Source organism: Ochlerotatus camptorhynchus, unplaced genomic scaffold (assembly GCF_037179485.1).
Source record: "Ochlerotatus camptorhynchus isolate MF236.1 unplaced genomic scaffold, CSIRO-AGI_Acam_v1.1 ptg000079l, whole genome shotgun sequence".
In the NCBI taxonomy this organism is placed as follows: Eukaryota; Metazoa; Arthropoda; class Insecta; order Diptera; family Culicidae; genus Ochlerotatus; species Ochlerotatus camptorhynchus.
In genome coordinates, this window is record NW_027040569.1 from 528,068 (window position 1) to 547,606 (window position 19,539).

The window sequence follows — 19,539 nt, forward strand, 5'->3', positions numbered from 1 at the left end:
ACTCTGAGTGAACGCTCACGAATCATAAAATCGCTTATTGTAACACTCTGGTAGCAAAATTGTCAAATTTTATGAGTCAAACACTTACCTTTCATCCTCTTCTTGTATCTAACAAGCACAAAATATAATTATAACATCTAATGATTTCAAAATTCAGAAAATCATTTTTTTATAGCAAGTGAGTGGAAGCAACCCTGGACTGAGGAGAAATGAAAATTATTTTTAGAAGACTTTCAATGTGAATAGAATTTCAAGGGAACGAGTGAGATTCAAAAGGAAATCTGAAATGAATTCAATGAAAATTCAGATAATCTTTTCAAAGGGTTTCTTACTGAGGAGAACTTCAAGGAAAATAAAAAAAAAATTGAATTCGGAAGATAGTTCCATCAAAATGCTGAGGAGAACTCCAAGTGAATTTTTACTAGAAATCTTAGATGAAAATGGAATAATAGTCTTCTGCTTGAAATTTTTCAAAATTTTCCTTGTGTTGGTAAAACTCCTTTAAAACTATTTTGAAGTTTTAAAACTAGCCTGATGCTCACAATACTTCTCATCATATTTATAAACTTCCCTGCACTTTTTTGGACTTCCAAAAGTTTCCTTAATTTTCGTAACGACCATGGATCTTTTCTTAATTTTTAACAATTCGCTGAGGTTTTCGAAACTTTTTTTAAATGTATGCATTTTTTAATGTTAACGGAACTGCTCTGAGGTTCTCTGTTCTATCCTGAAGTTCTCAAAACTCCTCTAAAAATTTTGCAGTTCTCATGAAGCTTGTTGTACTGCCGTGAATTACTATCCTAAAATTGTTTAAGCTTCCGTAAACTTCTGCACTTATATCAAGACCTCAATAATTTTTCTTACATCTTTGAAGTCCTAAACTCCTTAAAATTTCCTACTAATTTTCTGAAACTAATGGAAGCTTACTAAACTTCTTTGAAATGCTCCCCCATTTTACTAAAGTTCCATAAGTTCTCGGATCTTCCCTTAAGTTCGATAGACTTTTATAAAGTTCTTGAAATGTTTCTGAAGATCTCTGCACTTCTGGTACTTTTTTAAGCTCTTGAAATTTTCTTGGTATCGATTATAGTTCTATGACTTTCACTGTAGTTCTCAAGATTTTCCTGAAGATCATGAAACTTCCCTTAAACTATCGACACTAATTGATAACTTCATCAATTATCTGATGATTGTCTGCGTACCATGGAACGTCCTGAATTTCTCTTAACTCACGCTAATAGACCAAAAGTCTGAACTAAAGTTACGAGAACTGCTCTTGAGTCTCTGAATTTCCCCAAAGATCTCTAGTTCTAGCTTTTCTAAGGTACCTAGAACTTCTTTAAAGTTTCCACAGTTTTCCTCAAATTCTGTATATTTCTGAAGTTCTCTAAAATTTTTGGAACTTCTTTAAAGTTTCTGCATTTTTCCAGAAGCTAATAGAAGTTCTTAAAGCTCCCAGAAAGTTGCCCATATTTTCAGAATGTAAACTTCTCTTATATTTCCGAAGTTTACTGCAATTTTCAATATCTTGAACTTGTATATGGAAGATTTTAGACTTACTAAAATTAAGTTAGTGTTAAACTTCAACATTTAATTATTTTTATTGTCAAGTTGTTTCTTTAAAACTAATTTTCTTGTATTAAACATAGTTTCCTTATTTTAAACATGGTTAATCCGTTAAAGTTTTGGAAAACCTGGAAAACTCAGGGAATTTTATTTAGCCAAATGAGTAGATAGAGAACGATGATTAAACGTCAAAAAGCTCTATAGAAGCACAAAACCTTCGAATTGTTCGAAAATTAGAACAACATGTAGGCATCGATTGGACTATCAGATCCTACACTTTACAAGAAGAATAATCTATCTTGAAATAAATTCACGAACAAAATGTTGAAAATAGTAACCGATTACAAGAAAAAGTGGCTGTAGGGACTTGGCCTTTAAAAACGAGACTTTTTAGTGACTGGCTTGAAAAAAGTGACCAAGTCACTAAAAAGTAATACGCTACCAGCCCTGTAGGCTAGATTGTATGATTCGCGTACAAACCTTTGAGTTATGAATGTAATTTCAGTAGATCCAATGCTTGTCGGCTCTGAATAGCTTATAATAAAACATTAAATGAATTTAAGACTAAACAAACTCTATCTTTGTCGAATCAGAAAGGGTCTAGGAGCATTGAAATAATTTAAACCATCATTAGATAAGCCTTCTTAAAATATCTAAGACTAAGCCATTTCCAAAACAAATAGCATTTTCAGATAGTTTAATGAACAATTCCTGGAAACTTTTGAAATCCTACCGATTCACCTCTATCTAATTTAAATCTTTGAAAAGGTTCAATAACAATCCTAGAATTGCTGGGTTTAACTATAAAGGTAACTCTAAGGCGGCGTCAAAAAAAAACAGGCCATGTGCAGATCCTATACCAACAACAGAATTTGAAAGTAGGCTCAATGTCCCGGGTCGAGGGAAGTCAAATTTGAAGAAATGTTTTCATTTTGAAGACTTTTGAAACTCTGTGAAGACTTTCCTAGTAAAGCACTTATCACAGACAAGTTAAGGTAACCGTTATGTGAATAATTTTATTCACAATCAAGTTGCTGCAACCTTCTGCAACAGATGTGTGCTACAGGTCAGACTCAATTATCCGGATAATCGAATCACCCGCATAATCTAATTTTTTTTCGTTTCCGCTTATCACTTACCATACCAACTGGACTATGACATTGATGTCCTATGTTGTCTGAAGAAGTCGTCTTCACTCTACTGTGCCACACGTTGCCAACCTCGTTGTTACCGCGTGGCAATTAATTTAGTATCAAGTCTATAAGTCAACCCGCATAGTTGCATAAGTCTTAGCTGATGTCGATACCAAGGCCATGGAGAAGAAATGAAAAGTAGGGCAAAACAACGACAGCTCACTTACATAATCTGACTGCACTATTTACTTAGGATGCATATGCACTCGAGTAGGATAAACACGCCCACACGTGACATATCTGCGCATGTAGATTAAGATTAGTTTTCCCTCTTTGTTCATCCTTCACGAAGGATAATAATCTAATGTTTAAACGTTGTGCTTGTGATAAGCCAAGTGGGCCTGTGTGCCGGATAAGATAATCTGACAACAGTCAGATAGTTCGAACTTTTGGCTCGTGAAAGTAATAAGTGTTAGGACAATCGATAATTCACCAGCGAGAACAAGTCGGCACATTATGAATGAGGCTTGGAGGAAATAAATGAACTAGTCGAATAAGTGAAAAAGCTGAAGATAGGAAAGGCATACAAAAAGTGGCTTAAGGAACCATTTCTCTCCGGTTAAGGAGAGAAGTTTTCACTTCTAGGTCAAGAGTTCTTCTAGGAGCTACTTTTTTCTCCTGTTAAGGAGATAAGTTTTCGCTTCTAGGCCGAATGTTCTTTCGGTTTTCAAAAACAGTGTCTGACCTAGTAAGCGAAAGACTCTCCCTAACCAGAGAAGAAAGTAGCTTTTGGCCGCGACATTTCATGGTGGCTCCAGAGAGAAATCTTGGAGGACGTTTTCCCGCCTTGTCTGCGAAAGGTCACTTTCGAGAACCATTTTCACTGGGTCACCGTCCTTAGTCGCCTAATTTCTGTAGTGTGGACAATGGATGGTACTCCCAGCAGCTGGTGCAATTCGTGGTTCATTCGCCTTCTCCACGTTCCGTCTTCCATCTGCACTCCACCGTAGATGGTACGCAACACCTTCCGTTCGAAAACACCAAGGGCGCGTTGGTCCTCCACGAGCATACTCCAGTTCTCGTGGCCGTACAGGACCACCGGTGTAATCAGCGTCTCGTAGATGGTCAACTACGTGCGGCGTCGACTTTTATTCGACCGGAGCGTCCTCCGGAGTCCAAAGTAGGCACGATTCCCTGCGTCTTTGAATTTCTCTGCTGGTATCATTTTCGGTGATCACTAGTAAGCCCAAATACACGAACTCGTCGACCATCACGAGTTCGTCACCGTCAATCTGAACTCGGGGTGGGAGGCTAACATTATCTTCCCTAGACCCTCTTCCTCTCATGTAGTTCGTCTTCGATGCGTTGATGGCAATCCGCCTAGCTTCAGCGTATAGTCTGATGTGCGTTTCCGCCACCGTCTCAAATTTCCGTGCCATGATTTCAATGTCATCGGCGAAGCCAAGAAGCTGGATGGACTTCCTGAAGATCGTGCCACTCGTGTCTATCACAGCCCTTCTGATCACACCTTCTAACGCGATGTTGAAAAGCAGACACGTGCATAATCGGTCATAGCTGATCTCGATCGATTGTGTCGTAAAGGGTGATACGGTCAAAATTTGGTCAAGGGAAAACGCGTGTAAATCGGTGAAATCGTTTATTTAAAAAATCAAATTAAATTTCTTTTTCAAGTTCAATTAGTATAAAATTCAGGAAAAATATTCAGTTAGGCTTCCGCTTTTCCAAATCCGAATTGCCGGGCCTTACGCTTGACCCCTGCCATCAGATTTTGTACAGCCACCTTGACCACCTTCTTCGCCGCAGAAAGCCAGTTTGCCTTGAACTGCTGCTCGCCCTTAGCAGTTTTTTTGGTCTTCTTTAGGTTCCGCTTGACAATAGCCCAGTATTTCTCAATTGGGCGGAGCTCTGGCGTGTTGGGAGGGTTCTTGTCCTTGGGAACCACCTGCACGTTGTTGGCGGCGTACCACTCCATGGCCTTTTTACCGTAATGGAAAGATGCCAAATCCGGCCAAAACAGTACGGAACAACCGTGTTTCTTCAGGAAAGGCAGCAGACGTTTATTCAAACACTCTTTCACGTAAATTTCTTGGTTGACAGTCCCGGAAGCTATGAAAATGCTGCTTTTCAAGCCACAGGTACAGATGGCTTGCCAAACCAGATATTTCTTTGCGAACTTTGACAGTTTCATGTGCTTGAAAACATCTGCTACCTTTCCCCTTCCTTTTGCCGTATAAAACTCCTGTCCCGGAAGCTGCTTGTAGTCGGTTTTGACGTAGGTTTCGTCGTCCATTACCACGCAGTCAAACTTCGTCAGCATCGTCGTGTACAGCCTCCGGGATCGCGCTTTGGCCGTCGTATTTTGTTTATCATCGCGATTTGGAGTCACTACCTTCTTGTAAGTCGATAGTCCGGCTCGTTTTTTGGCTCGATGCACGGTTGTAGACGATACACCCAGCTTATTTGCGGCATCTCGGAGAGAGAGGTTAGGGTTTCGCTTGAAACTACCGGCAACTCTCTTTGTCGTCTCAGCGGCTTCCGGTTTTCGATTTCCCCCCCGATCCAGACTACCTGGCTATCGACAAACGTTCCCCAAACACTTTAATTACATTTGTAACGGTTGATTTGGCAACTTTTAGCGATTTTGCCAACTTTGCGTGCGAGTAGCTCGGATTTTCGCGATGCGCGAGCAAAATTTTGATACGCTGCTCTTCTTGCTTGGACGGCATTTTGACAACTGAAGAGTGAATTCCAAAATCAAAATAGGAGCAACATTCTACACACACACACCTTCAAAATGTGGGGTGTTCAGGTTTTTTAAATGCAAAATTGAAAGAAATACGTCAAGTTGATATTGACCAAATTTTGACCGTATCACCCTTTATGTGGATTTGAAATCGATGAACAAATGATGTGTGGGCACGGTGTATTCGCGGCATTTCTGTAGAACCTGCCGAATCGCGAAAATTTGATCCGTAATATCGCGGGCACCCATGAATCCCGCCTGGTATTGCCCCACGAACTCTCTTGCAAATGGTGACAGGCAGCGGCATAGAATTTTTGGGAGAGTACCTTGTGGGGGGGGGGCGCTTTTTGTAGATTGGGCATACGACACCTTCCATCCACTCCTCCGGTAAAATCTCCTTCTTCTAAATCTTGGCGCTCTAGCCAGTGCATCATCACCGTCTTGTAATAGCTCACTTGGTAGTTGATCTACACCAGTTGCTTTGTTGTTCTTCAGCCGACCGATCTCCTCCTAAACTTCTTGAAGCTGATCTGGCCGGTAGCCTGTTCGTCGTCGTCTTCTTCGTGCAGCTTCCAGCTGCTGCGCGTAACCCTGGTCAACTCCGGTGTCCCGTAATTGCTCAATGTTAGGTCGCGGCGTTCGACTACGAAGGGTGTTATGCACCGTCGAGAGTTTTGAACGCATGCATACTGCAACTAATTAGTGGTCCGAATCTATGTTCGCACTGAAGTACGTGCGTACGTTGATAATGTCGGAGAAGAATTTCCCGTCGATTAGAACCAGATCAGTTTGGTTTTCTGTGTGTTGGTCAGGTGATCTCCAAGTGACTTTGTGGATATCCTTGCGGGGAAAAAGGTACTTCGGAGTACCATACCACGGGAGGCTGCAAAGTTCACGCATCGTTGGCCGTTGTCGTTTGATACGGCATGCAGGCTGTTTGGCCCGATTGCCTCCAGTCCTACCTGAGCGTTCATGTCGCCGATGAAGCTTTGACGTCCCGTTGCGAACAGCCATCGTACACCTGCTCCAGCTGCTAATAAAACGCTTATTTCTCGCAGTCGGGTATCCCTTCGTGTGAGCAGTGCACGTTGATGATGCTGTAGTTGAAGAAACGGCCCTTAATCCTCAGCTTTCACATCCTCGCGTTGATCGGCTGCCAACCAATCACGGGTTGGTGCATCTAACAAAGTCGGTTCCCAGCTCGTTGGTGATGCCATGGCTCTGGTAGAAAGTAGCTGCTCGATGCCCGCTCTTCCATACCTTTTGTCCCATCCAGCAATGTTCCTGAAGTGCTACGACTTCGAAGTTGTGTGGTTGAAGTTCGTCATAGATTAGCCTATCGTAACCCGGGAAGCCGAGCGATTTGCAGTTCCATGTTCCGAGTTTCCAATCGTAGTCCTTATTTCGTCGCGTAGGTCTGTGCCGATTGTTCCGATTCGTATTTCTTTCTTCGGTATTTGTAAATTTATATTTTTCCAGCCGGGCTTGTTGGGCCAGCCTCATCCCCTTGTCTCAGCTCTGTCAGCCACTCCTAACACGGAGAACAGACGCCGTTTTGAGCCACACCTTCATAATGAACAGAGGCTCGGGTTTGGTGAAGCATTTCCTCTATCACCGTACTATGGTTATCGGTCGCGCCAGTATTCACGTCGCACCTCTTCACCTTGCTATTACCAGACTGGCAACATTGCCCAGGCTACGCCGCCTAGCTGTGTCCATGGCTCAGCTGATAGTCTTATGTTATTATATTACTCGGGGAGGCGTGAGGTAGAAACTTGTGAGAGCCAGAGAAAGATATCCCGCTCCTTCCAGGTTGTCAACTCACCATTTTGCAACCCCGCTTATTAAAGACAGTTATTTTATTCCTTTTTCTAAATAATGGTTACGTAGTCATCAAAATCCCATCTGATTACCTGCTCGAATGCCACAAATCACGGTCACACTCCCTAGCAAGCACATCCGCTAACATAACATCTATCATCAGCTCTGGGGTCGACTCATTAATGGAAACGCATAAGATACACCTATCGGTTGGTTAGCCGATACTGCAAAATACCGTCTTCGGTTACGTCGTTGCTGGAAAGCTATCCGAGCCATCGAACGCTTCATCAATCTGCATTGAAAGTGCAACTGCAAGTCTCGACACTAAGTTGCAGCGCTTTTGGGAGATCAAATACTTCGGCGACTACAAGGTGATGACACCCTTGGAGGAAGCGAGGGAAGAACACTTTCGAAGGACATTGACCAGGACAAGGGCTGGTCGCTCCATGGTTTGGCTTCCTCTACGCGAAGAAATGCTGGCTATGTAGGGAAGTTCGTTTGCGCAACGTAGATTTATGGAGATCGAGCGGAAGTTTGCAGAGAACAGTAACTTCAAGAACAAGTACGTGAAGTTTATGGAGAAGTACAAAGTACTAGGCCGCATGGAGTCGAAAATCCCCAGTTTGTCTTGTCACATGATGCCATCGACTTAGAGACGAACCAGCCAACGGCTGAAAGTTTCTATAATAAAGAAATCAATCAAATCTTCCGCCTGGACAGTTCCACCACGAAGACTCGCAGGGTATTTGATACTTCCTGCATGGAGAGCTCTCTGCTGTAACTGAATGATGTTCTGCTCGTTGGACCAATCGTCCAACCTCCCCTGCTCTCAATCGTTCTCTACTGGCTGACTCTTCGGTATATCTTCAATGCAGATGCGGAGAAAATGTTGCGCCAAAACAATTGGACCGCAAATACCTGCAAATTCTTTGGCACTTAAGCGGGTTCCAACAACTACAGCGATACCAGCTCTCTATAATTACATACGGCACATCTTGTGCACCGTAGACAGAATCGCAGTAGGCTGAGCTTGAAAGCTGACGTGTTTTTCTTTTGCTGCGTATTTTTCGTAAGCGAATTAAACACTTTTTGGCTTTAAATTTGTTAATTTGTGTAATGAAATATAGTGTCAAGTTATCATAAAGTTATCATTTAGTGATATATCGTGTTTTGCCTGAGTTTTCCTTGAGTGGCTCAATTGACCTTGAAACTATCCTCCAAAATATACGACGCAGCTTCAATTACATAGTTCGGAGTCGATTTTCATTGCCTCCCGGGAGCCCGGTTCTCCAAGTTCGGATGCTACACTTTCGGCGTGCAGTTCTATTGATAGATCGGTCTGGTTGGTGAATTAGCCCGGGAACGTGTTGATAATGTGTCCGTCGCGAGTTTTGGTGGTGATTCGGTGGCCGACGTTGCCGTGAATCAGCAAGTTTTCCGCATGCAAAGTCTCTCGCTGATGTTGGAGATTGCGAGCAATATAAAAGATGTCTCGCTGGATACGCCCAAGACTGGACGGGTTGCAGTTGGTGGCCGCGAACTGTTCCTGGAGAAAGCACTAGACGTGAACCTCCTCCCAGATGGCCATGGTAATGGAAGACAATTTGTGTTCGTTAAAGGAAGTATTACGACAAAGGTGCATCACGAAATGAGAGAAAAGAGAAAATCAAAATTACGAAACCTATGGATTGGAGGATCAAATTAACATGGTGAGACCAGTCCAAATACATTAAACAATAAAAAAAAAACGTAAACTTTTTATATATTTTCGAAACCTGGAAGCGTGTATATATCAGGCATAACATTTGATAACGGCACAAAAGCATTTGTAAACAAACTTTCTAAGGCCCTTTACATGCGAACCAAAGTACGCCTACGCAAACCAACAACATCATCGGATAGGGGTGACTATCACCTTTCCGAAAGTGGTATTGGTTTGCGTGGGCGTACTTTGGTTCGCGTGTAAAGGGCCTTAAGAGTTTGTTTACAATTGCTTTTGTGCCGTTATCAAATGTTATGCCTGATATAACCAATATCCATTTGATAACGGTGATATATACATGCGGGGCTAATTGTAAGTGAAAGTAACCTCGGAATGAGCGTGACTCTCCAGACATTCTGAAATGGGTTGCTGGATCTGCAATAGAGCTATCACTTTCTAACTCCCGGACTAAAGCTGTCTACAATGACTATAAATGCGACATTGTAGAGAGAGTTCTTCCATAATACCAGCGCCGGTCAGTGGGGGTTAGAGGGAATACACACACACACACACACACACACACACACACACACACACACACACACACATACGGCACATCTTGTGCACCGTATCTCACAACCCGTGTGCTGAACCAACTGGCGGAAGATGAAGGTAATCCTCAACGGTTTCTGCATGGACGAAGCACTGTCTAGCGAGAATGATTTGGAGGCCGCAATCGAAGTGAGCATGCAGCTGGTGAAGCTCCTAAAGCTGACTGGATTCAATTTAAGGAAATGGAGCACCAATAAGTCTAGGGCTCCGGCATACGTGCTGGATGATTTAAAAGAAATCGGTGGTTCTGAAACCGTTAGAACATTGGGTCTTCTGTGGTTGCAGGTCACGAATGAGTTCGGCTTCAAGATTCTAGTCCTACCGCCACTGGAGAAGGTCAAAAGCGGATAGTGGCCCCCGAGATGGCGCAGCTATTCGATCCACTCGGTTTATTCGGACTGTGGGCGGTACATATTCGTTGGGACGAGGAACTTTAGGAACGTAGTTTCGCCGAATGGTAAAGGCTCGAACCAATGCCAACTACTTAGCGCTAAGTCTCGTGTTGCACCTCTACGTGAACTCATTATTCCAAAACTTTATCTGTGCACCTCCCTCCTTGGAAGCCAGCTAATGGAACAAGTTTGAAAACCTACAAACTTCTTGGCAACAGTAATGATCTGGTCCGACTCCAGCATCGTTTTACACTGGATCCAATCTCCACCTACAGTGGAAGGTATTCGTTTCGATTAGAATAGCGGAAATCCAAATGCTAACCAACAAAGATTGCAGGCGGCATGCTGCTTCAAAGGAGAATCCCGCTACTTCGAGTAGTCGGATACTGCTTCTGGTTCAGCAACAACGCCTCGAGCTCAAGGCATGGTCGAATCACCGGTCCTTTGGAGCCTTGAGAAGTGGACTACGCCCTGAAGTCACTGATTCGCTCCGTCCAACACATGGAATTTCCAGAAGAGCTGAACTACTTCACCGAAAACTTTCCAGAAAGGCCGGTAAGTTACATTCGTCGTTCAATTCTCTCAACCCGTGTTTGGATGATGTCGGCTTACTACGGATAGGAGGTCGCTTGTGCGCAGATTGTTTCACCTGCTTCCGATGTTCCTCAAAACCAACGGAGCAGTTCACGGTACCTCTGCCTTCGATGAGCATTATTCGAATGTTTTAGAATATTGGTATGGACTACTGTGAGCCATTCAGTATTCGTCCATTAGTTAGGAGAGGAGCAAACGTAAAGAATACGTCGCCATGTCCATTCGTATGGTGGTGAAGGCGGTACACGTTGAAATCGCGAGTGATCTAACGTCCGTCGCGTGTATCAATACGGTAAAACGATTCGCTGCGCATCACGGTCGGCTCGTGAACCTCTTCTGTGACAACTCAACGGCCTTCGTGGCCGAACATTGGGAGCTGAAACAGCTGCGTCGGCAATACTTTCAGCAGTTCTCTACGGAATGGTGGAACGGATACTGCCTGGAGAGAGGTATTCACTTTCGGTTCATCCCGCCTCGACCAAAGAGGCCTATAATAATTCAAGCACCACCTTCGTAGAATCCTGAGAAGCAGATAGATCACGTTGGAAAAATTTACTACAACGGTTTCTCGAAACGAGAGCGTCCTAAATTATCGGCCACTGTCCAGTCATCCGCAAGACCTCAGCAGTCTCACTCCGGGCCACTGTGTAGTGGAAAAACTGCTGTATTCGATCCCAGAGCCCGATTACACCGAGCAGCCAATCAGTCGGCTCAACCGGATTCAAAAAATGAAACGCAGCGTCCAAGGCTTGGAAGCGCTGTTCTCGTGGCCAGTGTCTGTTTTTATCAAAAACCATCACAAGCAATGACTAACGCTTCAACCCAGTGTATAAGAATTGTGTTTTGTTTTGAAAATCTTCGCTATCTACTGAAAAAAAAATTGACACATCAGCGGGGCCCTGTTTACTGAAAATGAACACATGAATAATAATCGCAACATTTGAAACGGACCTATCAACTTTTGTACACAAAACTTGTTAAGCTTTTTTCGCTCGAACCGAATACGCCCACGCGAACTAAGAACACCATCGGGTAGGGGAAATTCTCCCATTCCCGATAGTGATCTTGGTTTGAGTGGGCGTACTTCGGTTCTCTTGAAAAGGACCTAGCTAATTGTTTACAAAAGTTGTAAGGCCCTTTTTAAATGTTACCCAAGCATTATTCATGTGTTCATATTTATCATTTGCGAGCGAAATGAACAAATGAGTTCATTTTAAATCGACGAAGACGCGTTTGTTGATATTCAGCGTGATGATTCAGTGCGTGATTATCCAACCCAAAAATGTTAAAATTAGAATCGATCATCTAAAGCAAAATAGTCTAATAAATTTTGTGAAAAATTATTATTTTGAATATTGTCGACCCTAGAGCCTAAAACCTCGATATTATCATCAATTCAGCATGAGGCAATAATTCAAGCGTAACTATTCAAATCGACGTATCTGCTTTTGTAAACAATCACTTCAATCGACAATTTGTCTTAACTGCTAACTCACCCACGCAAACAAATATCATCATCATGTAGGGAAACCTCTCCCCTACTAGCTTCTGTGAGTGAGCTAGCAGTTGCCACAAATCGTCGATTGAAGTGATTGTTTACGAAATCAGATACGTCGATTTGTAAAAAATTGAATTGTAAAAAAAAAACTACGACGAAACGTTCGTCTGCGTTATATTTGTTTAAAATGAAAATAATCTTTTTGCATTTCTAAATAGAGCTGGAATTAGGGCGAAACAGTTTTTGTAAACAATAACTTCTCTCGATGATTTCTCGAAAGACATGACTCTCCCTGGCAAATAAACATTAGCATTGAATAGGGGAAGGCTTCCCCTACTCGATGGATATGTTGGTTTGTGTAGGCGTGCCTTGAGTAGCTATAAATCAACGAGAGAAGTCATTGTTTACAAAAGCTGTTACGCTGTAATTCCAGCTCTATCTATATTTGATCCTCAAAATCATCCCCACCAAGATGAAGACGAAAATTAAGATTGACAACAATAAAATAATGAACACCCATCTACGAATGTAGAAAAAAAAATTTACTTCGTTGCTCAGAGGTTGCCTTGATCAAGACAATGGTGTTTTCTCAAAATTCAAATTGATGCAGGTAGTTGGTCTATCTATTAAGGTTGTCTTAATTTTCAGTTAAGTTGAGTATAGAAGAAATTATGTTTATCAGCACTGCGTAAACATCACCTTTGACCTGGTAGCCCTAACGCTAGGACCACGACACTGACTCTAACGCTCCACATCACACTACAGGTCCTGTCGTTGTCGTACATCATCGTAATTTTCTTTCCGTTTTACACATAATTTGTCTGATTTACTCGGATTTCCTATCCGCCAACATGTCGACGGAGTAAGCGGCAACAACAAAAAAGGACCATATCCATTTTCCCTCAGCGTGCTACTGATCAGACAACCAACGGACCATGACAGCGACGACGACCGTGTTGAAAACGATAAATTGCATCTTCACTCTCGCTTTCGATGCTGCACGATTCAGGGGAATGTTTTCATCGTCATAAAAATGTTTATGACGGTTGAAGGTAGTGCTGCTAGATTTTATGACTGAAAAGATGTTTGAAATCTTAAAGTTTAAAGCAAAAGGTTGCGAAGTAAGCGAACAAAAAATGTGTGAGTCGATAGCCAGCGTAACACTGAAAACCCCTACTAAGGCGATAGCTCCCCCGCCGACGCCAACGATGACTGATGGATGGAGCTGATTTATGGCCGGAAAAATCAAACGTGCATACAGTTTGGTTCGCATGGTTCTTACGAGGCGCATCGATAAACTGGCGAACATGGATCACATCACAATCGGAAGGAAACCCACAGAGAGACACCAGCAGCAGCACAACCGGAGCGATAAAGAAATGACAAATAATTTCACCCGCCATTCGATCGCTTTCCGACAACCACATTGTCGTCGTGTAGACACAGAAGGTACCCCAATGCTTTTGGGCTGTTGCTTCTGCAGCCAAACGGAGGCATGGGCCAAGCTATAAGAGGAAATTGAGTGAATAATTTGTACAGCTACTAGCTCTGAGTTTGCCGTCACGGGTGAAGGAAGAATCATTTCGAAGAAAACGGAGAAATTTGCTTTTTACGAATCGGTAGTAAAATTCGTAAACGAAGAATGATGAGACTCTTCGGAGCAGTAATGACATAAAAGCGAATAGAAGCTTTAAGATAGATAAGGTAGTATTCGAGGGTAATGTGTCCCTGTAATGACGTTATCTTGCCGTGCACATGATCTGCTTTTAAAATCATCTTTCATTTAATTGGATATTATTTATCATATAAGATGCAAACATTATAAATTAACAAAATGGTTCACTTTTCTATTATTTCCAAGACACGATTTTTTTCGACATTAACGGCGCTAGCGACATAAAAGGTGACTAGTACACAGGGGACGCGATTACATTCATTTTTTAATTACAGTGAACAACTTTGTAGCTTATGCCAATGCGAATCAATAAAAACATCAAGTGAAACCATGTAGGCCATCAGAAAGAAGCGGTGTTTCCTCGGGAAACAATTTGACTGCAATGTGTTCGGTACTCGCTACGATCATCTGGCTTACGCTGATTTCCACTTGTCGAAGCTTCGATCAACTAGCCCACGTGGCAGATCTTCTCCATCGAATCATTCGGGAAGGCTTGGCGGCAGATGTGGCTATCACCGATTTGTACTTTGTCAATTTCGAGCAACCGGACTACATCGAGCTGCAAGAGCTTGTCCTGGATCGACTTCAGCAAACGTCCACTGTTGTTCCTATGTTTATGAACGCAAGAAACGGTTTCGCTAGGAAAAGGTTTTTTGCCTTGGTAGGTGCACCAATCAACAATGAATATAAGGTAAGTGGAGAGCAGGAAATCTAACACAAAAGATGGATTAATGCTATTAATCTCCCGATCAAAATGCAAAATTCCCGCACCGTAGAGCCACACTCTGTGTTTTCACTGAAGGAGCACTTGAGAGCGCTTAACTGAAAATTCAACTGGATGTTACGTTACGTTTTACGGTTTAAATCTCTTTCAGCATATCATCGATGCCGTGTTCTGTTCGGGCACGATTGATCAACAACTTTTGGAAAACTCATTGCAAACACACGTTATTGCTATTACCCTTAATAAACCAGATCCCGATTTCATCGACAGTCAAACTGCACAAACTATGGCAACTACGTTGGGACGGTTCAGAAGTTACAATTTCATCCTGGTGGCTTCGACAAGCTTTAAAGCTCGCATTTACACTGTCGGCAGAAATATGTTTATAGAAAAACTGCTATGGAATGACTCGTTCCATGATCTTTTCATGCACAGACCTTTCGTAAGCAGTGCCACAAACGAAATCTTTGCTGCAGTAAGAGTAAGACCAAATGTGGACGTTCATGAAGGCCATTTAGTGGGATTGGACGTAACCATCTTCACCACAATAATGGATCATCTCAATATCTCAATTAAAATCATTCTGCTTCCTCATCGCAATGTGACTGAAATGTCGGAGGACGTGAGGAAACTTATCAATAGGGGGAAAATCGGAGCTATGATAAATCGAGGAGAGGTTTTCCATGGCGTTGGAGTACGAATGATGATTTCACAGAGGGATGGTTTGTGTATATTGACTCCCAAATCGCAGCGCAAGTACCTATTCTATTACTTGTTGCAACCACTCAAACCGTCCTCGTGGTTGTTCCTATGGCTATTTCTGCTAGTCTGCGCATCGGCCAGTGCGCTGTGGTCGAAGTTGTTTCATCAAAATCTAATTCTCACACTTTTTTGCGGACCGATACGATCAGAACATCGGATGCAGAAATTGGAACGGCTGATGGTTCTTGGATGCTCTCTACTACTGATGATGGTGTTCATCGCGGCTTTTATGACCAAGTTCATTTACCTTATGACTACGTATCGATTTGAAAAGGATCCACAGACGGTCAAAGAGTTTGTTGAATCGCCTCAAATGTTGCTTGAATTGCCACAAATAGCTGAATACCTAGTCCAATTGCGAAGTAGTTTAGGAAGCAAAATAATTACCGTTCCTAAACTCATCCACGATGTAGTCAATACTTCTTATGGCTACGTTATGCATTGTTCCATAGCAGAAACAGTTCTTGGAGAACGAGCTCAGTACGAACGGTTCATGTATGGCCAAAATGTTCGACCGTCGTTCCATTTGGTTCCGGAGAAGCTAGAAACTACTGTGCTCTACTACACGTTTTCGCCATTCTCGTTTTACTATGCCAACTTCCAGTTATGCTTGGATTGGTTGTTGGAATGCGGGCTCATTGTTCATTGGGAGAAAAATACCGAACGGAATTACTATGTCAATCCGGCGTACGAGTTTACCGACAGCGTTGAATTGGATTTGGAACGGCTGCTGTTGCTTTGGATTATTTATGGGATCGGAATTCTCACTTCAATGGTGGCTTTCACAGTTGAAGTGGTATTTGAGCGAATGGCTTTGCTTGTTTCCCCGAACTAACCTTTAGCCATCAGGCAGAGTTGAGCCTAGAAGTTTGGGTCGTATAGAGTTTCTGGTAAGTGTAGAACTTTGTGTAATTTGCGGCAAGAAAAACAAAAAAAAAAATGATTTCGCACCAAAGTAAATTGACGAATTGAAGTGAAACTACACCAGTGCATGCGACATCCATGATTGAAATGCTGATTCCCAAAAATGATGATGTTTGCTATTTTTTGCTTTTGAGTATCTAAAATGGTTGAACAAATTAATGTTTTTCCGTAAAATATACAAAAATCTGATGTTATTGGTAGATGGCACTGGTAAGGAAACTTTATTTAAATAAAACTACAGTGTGTTTTTAACGAAACTGATTTTTTCATAATACTAGATGAACTGAATGATGAACAAATGTTCTGAAAAATAGTTAAACTTACTTACCTTACCAATCAGGCTAAGGCCTCGTTGTCCTCTGCTGTCCGAAGAAGTGGTCTCCACTCTACTCGATCCATGGTCACACTTCGCCAGTCTCGTAGTCTGCGAAGGGTCCGCAGGTTGCCTTCTACTTGGTTCTTCTTGTTCCTGTGCGCAGTTCACCGTAGTCGCCCAATTTTTGCAATGTGGACGATGGATGGTTCACCCAGCAGCTGGTGCAATTCGTGGTTCATTCGCCTCCTCCATGTTCCGTCATCCATCTGCACTCCACCGTAGATGGTACGCAACTCCATCCGTTCGAAAACACCAAGGACACGTTGGTCCTCTACGAGCATAGTCCAGGTCTCGTGGCCGTAGAGGACCACCGGTCTAATCAGCGTCTTGTAGATGATCAACTTAGTTTCTTACTTACTTAAGGGTCCTGTGCACCACCAGCGGTGCAAAGGGCCAACGTGAAAGACTTCCATCCTGGGCGGCTGCTCGCTTTTGCATTGACCTGGGCCCAGGTCAGATTTCTATCGACTTGCTTAATTTCCTTATTGAGGCTCCGCCGCCATGAGCCCCTGGGTCTGCCTCTGCTGCGATGTCCTGCTGGATTCCAATCCAGCGCTTGCTTGCAGATTTCGTTTCCGCCCCGTCGAAGTGTGTGGCCGACCCACCTCCACTATCGCTCTCAAATTTCTGTTGCTATCGGCTTCTGATGACATCGACGATGGAGCTCGGCATTCGAGATCCAGTTGTGAGGCCACCAGGCACGAATTATATACCGCAGGCATCGGTTGATGAAGACCTGCAGCTTTCAAGTGTTCTCCGCTGATACACACCACGTCTCGCTGGCGTATAACAACACAGATTTCACGTTCGAGTTGAAAATTCGGATTTTGGTGCGTTGACTTATCTGGTTGGATCTCCATACGTTTCGTAAACTCGCAAAGGCAGCCCTAGCCTTCTTGATTCGTTCACCTATGTCGCTCTTGGTCCCGCCGTCCGACGCTATTTTTTTTTTTTTTTTTTTAACTAGTTCGTTTATTTACTAGGCTCAGTCGTGTGTGACACTTTGCGGAGCCAAAATCAGTAATGTTTGATTTACATTTAAATAGCAGTATTTCTAGGTTAGTATTGGGTACCAATTACTCGTGGCGGGCTCGAGGTTAATAGGTAACAATTTCAATTGGAAGGATCTAGGTAGGAAACTGGTTTCTGAAGCCTCCTTCAGATACTACTCTCGGACGGTTGACCAAATCCTGGCTGGGCAGGGGCAAGTAGCACAGGAACAGGAGGATAATAAGACTGGGACACAATGGCGGGAAATTGTTTGGAAAGGAGGGGATAGTCACATCAAACTCTAACATCAGACAAACAAAGGAATTCGTAAATCGCTTGCATGTAGGGAAGATCACGTGTTCCCAATACATCTCTTACTTCACGGAAGGGTTGTCTACCTCGGGCCACTAGGGTATCCAATAGTCGTGCTCTGGAGGCGTCATTACCCGGGCAATACCAAACTGCGTGATCGATGTCATCATAACCGGTTCTGCACCTACATATATTGCTGTCAACGAGGTTTATTCTATAGAGATGTGCGTCTAGCGAGTAGTGGTTGGACATAAGTCTTGACATCACTCGAATGAATCCCCGACTTATATCCAGACCCTTGAACCACGCTCTCGAAGAAACATTTGGAATAATGGAATGTAACCACCGCCCAAGAGAATTATTTGTCCAATCGTTTTGCCAACTTAAAAGAGAACTCTGACGTACTAATGGGAAAAATTCATCATGTGAAATTCTTCTATCATAAATCTCGCCTTGTTGTGCGCCCACCTTTGCGAGAGAGTCTGCCTTCTCATTGCCTGGGATTGAGCAATGTGAGGGGACCCATACAAAGGTAATCATATATGATCTTTCGACCAGCAAACTCATCTGTTCCCTTACCTTTGAAAGGAAATAAGATGAGTGCCTACCTTGTTTCATCGACCGAATAGCCTCAATCGAACTGAGACTATCCGAGAAGATGAAGTAATGGTCTATGGGCATATCGGAAATCATCCCCAATGCGAAGTTGATTGCTGCTAGCTCAGCAACATAAACGGAACAAGGTTCCTGAAGTTTCCGAAAGGCGGTTGAGTATTCATTGAAGACGCCGAAGCCAGTGGATCCATCAATGCGTGATCCATCAGTGAAAAATCTTCTATTGCAATTGACTTGTTGGTACTTTTCAGCAAAAATGCGGGGAATTGAGATAGGTCGAAGTTGATCTGGAACTCCTTGAATAGCCTGTTTCATGGAGAGATCATAGCCAATGGGGGAACTGTAGTTAGTAAAGCATACACGAGAGGGGTTATAGCAAGGAAGGCTAATATCCGATGACATATAATTAAGATAGATTCGCACGAATCTAGACTGGATGCTCAATTCGAGCATTTCTTCGAAGTTTTCAATCACAAGGTTGTTACTGACACTACATTTAATCAATATTCTTAATGAGAGCTCCCAGAAACGGTTCTGCAGGGGTTTTACGCCCGCTAGTACCTCTAGGCTCATATTGTGTGTTGAATGCATACAGCCAAGGGCAATACGTAAACAACGATATTGAATGCGTTCCATTTTAATTAGGTGGGTTTTTCTTGCCGAGAGGAAGCAAAAAGAGCCATACTCAAGAACTGAAAGAATAGTCGTTTTATATAGTTTAATGAGGTCTTCCGGGTGAGCACCCCACCATGTCCCGGAAATTGATCGTAGAAAGTTGATCCTTTGTTGACACTTTTGTTTCAAATACGTAATGTGGGTACCCCAAGTGCATTTTGAATCAAACCAGACTCCAAGGTATTTGAAGGTTAAAGATTGGGTAATGTCTCTGCCCAAAAGATTTAGACGCAGTTGGGCTGGAAACCGCTTCCTTGTAAACACTACCAATTCAGTTTTTTGCGGTGAAAACTCGATCCCTAAATTTCTTGCCCAGAGAGACAGATTATTTAGGGAATTTCGCAATGGTCTTTGCAAGATTTCTGCACGTGGACCTCTCGTGGAAACCACGGCATCGTCTGCAA